Source organism: Microtus ochrogaster, unplaced genomic scaffold (genome assembly GCF_000317375.1).
Source record: "Microtus ochrogaster isolate Prairie Vole_2 unplaced genomic scaffold, MicOch1.0 UNK8, whole genome shotgun sequence".
Taxonomy (NCBI): Eukaryota; Metazoa; Chordata; class Mammalia; order Rodentia; family Cricetidae; genus Microtus; species Microtus ochrogaster.
The window spans coordinates 8,609,601-8,612,749 of NW_004949106.1; positions in this window are offsets into that span (position 1 = coordinate 8,609,601).

The window sequence follows — 3,149 nt, forward strand, 5'->3', positions numbered from 1 at the left end:
CCCGGCTGGTGTTGGTTTTGAAGGCACGAAAGATCCAAAAATTTAGGCTGGGCACTGTGTGGCAGAGTTACAAACCCTGAGGAGAGGCACCCCGAGATGCCACTGCGTGAAGATGAAGCCTAAGCAGCCATGGAAACCCCAAAATATTGGAGATGCGAGGTTCACTGTACATCTGCCAAGGAGAGCTGCAAGTTTGAAGCTGAGGGGATGGAAACCTAAGACAGAAGCTGCGTGTGCCGGGGGTGGCCAGGCTGCAAGAGGGAGGCTCCCAGTTCCTCTTGGAATCCAGCTGTGGTACCATCTGGCAGATGTCGGGCAAAGAGCTGCAGCCTTGCATGTTGGTCTGTTGGAGTTTAGTTTTGCTTTGGGGTTTTAAATTCTGTTTATGCTCTGAGCCTTCCATTTTGGAATAAGAATGCTCACTGTGTTGGAAGGTACACAACTTGTTCATTCACAGTTAAGAGACCTTGGACTTTTAAAGATTTTGGAACTATTGATGACTATGGGAATATTGAAAGTCGGGCTAAGGAAACCTTTAAGTTGTCATGTGTATGTTTGTAAAGTATAAAGCAGTCATAAGCTTATGGGGCAAAGAGGTTTTGGCCTGAAAGTGATGTGTTTGGGTGGGTGGTGGTAGCACACGCCTTTAATCCCAGGATTTGGGAGGCAGAGGCAGCCTGGTCTACAGAAGGAGTTCCAGGACAGCCAGCGCTGTTGCATGGAGAAAGCTGTCTCTAAAAACAAACAAAAAGTGACATTGGAGTTGACAGGGGTAGAGTTGTGGGGGTTAGATACCTAGGAGGCAGGCCGCTAGCCACACCTGTGAGGGATTATTTAGAGATCGCCTTTGACAATCTGTTAGGGATTGTCTTAATTGTGGAGGTGGGAAGGCCTGCTTGCTGTGGGTGAATCATTCCCCAGGAGATCCTGGACCGTATAACAGGGGAAGCAGACTCTTTTCCATCTGTGAATGGACTGTGACCAGTTGCTTCCAGCCCCAGCTACCATGGCCTCCACCCCATGACAGACTGTCTCCTGGAACTGGGAACTAGACAATCCCTCTCTCCCTCAGGTTGAGTTTTGTCATGATATATTATCACAGTGCAGGAAGCAAGAGCTCCAACGGTGTCCTTATAACAACACTAGGAAGCTTGTCCAGCCTTTCTCCCCCACTACTTTTAGAGGACAAGAGAAGATAGCAACCCACAACTCAAAAAAGTGTCCCCACCAGAGCCTGATCACACTGCCACCCTAATATCAGACACCTCTAGAAGGGAGAGGAATCGCTTTGTGATTTAATCCATGATTCTATGGTGTCTTATTTTTGTTGTTACAGTCCCCTTAGCTAAGACAAAGACTTACTTTGGGGATTTCTTTATAGTTCCTGCCTTGTATTCTCATCTTCAAAGAAACGTTGCAAATGACAGCCTTGATTTAGCTCAAAGCGAACGACACAATGTTAAGGCTGTCACTGTTTCTTCCACAGAGCCTCATGTGGTAACAGCCTACCACAGAGGAGGAGAGAAACTCTCCTCTTTCAGGGGCATCCAGTTAGTATGTTGTGTCTTGGCTCAAACGAGCTCAGGTGTCACAAGCGTTGCCGGGGGTCGTCATGTTAACGGCAGCCCCAAGAGGCAATGGGTATTACCTCACAGAGGGAGTAGCAGAAAACCACATTCCGTACACTTATGTGCTCTCATCAAGGGTAGGACAGCTAATGGAAGTTAATCTATCCAAGTTAGATGTTCTACTAATTCCTCATTGGAGGCTAACTTTCTGTGTCTCTGTGGTTCAAACTTCAGTACGTTCCCTGAGCAAGTGTTAATTAGTTACTCTGTTCTCAGTGAAAGGGAGGTCGGACCCTGATCTGCACCATTGCTAGAATGTTCTGTGTTTCTAGTAAGGCTCACACTCAAACGGCCTCACCTACACGGCAAGGGCTTGAGACAGTGTACAACTTATTCATGACTTGGTATCTGCTGTCTCTTCTTGTTGGCTGTAACTGAACAGAAGTAGCAATAGGGACATTCTTCTTCCTAATGTGAAAGGGATTGTTTTTGTATAATATTTTCCTTCCTTCCTTCTTCCCTTTTTTCTTTTCTTTTTCTTTCTTTCTTTCTTTTTTTCTTTTTTTTTTTTTTGAGACAGTGTCCTATCTCCCAGGTTGGGCTCAGAATCTCTGTATGGCTGAGGCTGGCCTTAAGTTCTGATCGTCCTCCCCTACCTTCAGAGGCTTGGATTATAGACAGGCGCTATTCTGTGTGTGCACCATGCAGTTCAGGGGCTAACCTGGAAGGGTTAAAAAAGCCAGGGGCTCTGTGAGTGCCTGGCTAGGTTGGGTGGATAATGAGACCCCGTCTTAAAATAATGAATAATAAAGACTTTTACTTCAACCATTGTTAAAAATTCCTGCTAGAGTTCATGACTAAAACGTTATTTTACTTAACTACCAATATTTTAAGACAACAGAAATTAGACTTTTTAGTTCAAATGTATATACATTCCTACTGAATTGAGACACTAAACGTCTCAAATGGATATATGTTTAATATCAATAATATAAGAGCGAATCCCCTACACATCAGCAAGTAACACATTCTACCCCGTAACAGAAAACAACTTGAAGCATTGCCACCAGCCTCTCCTGGGAAGACAGAGCAGGCATAAGGTCCTGTGTGGACGTCAGTTGTGCCCATGCTTTCTTCTGAATGACCCCATGACTGCCCCACCTCTGGACACAATGCAGAGATCAACAGGTCATGGGGAGCCCAGTCTCAGAAGATACATCTCTAACACATCCCCTGCATGTAAGTGTCCAGAACACCATGGATGAGGAGATGGGAAGAGCCAGAGGACCAGAAAGTCCATTGTAAGATTGATGGGAAGATGGAAGAGCCGAAGGACCAGAAAGTCCGCTGTGAGATTGGGAAGATGGGAAGAGCCGAAGGACCAGAAAGTCCGCAGTGAGATTGGGAAGATGGGAAGAGCCAGAGGACCAGAGAACATGCTGCTAGAAATAGTTGCTAAGCCAAGACCTAAACAATGCCAATGTCAAGAGTCACGCTAATGGGGATTGGAGAAAAAAATCTCGAGGGGTCCACACCTAGACAAAGAGCTGCCGGCAACTAATGACTGCTGAAGGAGGGAGA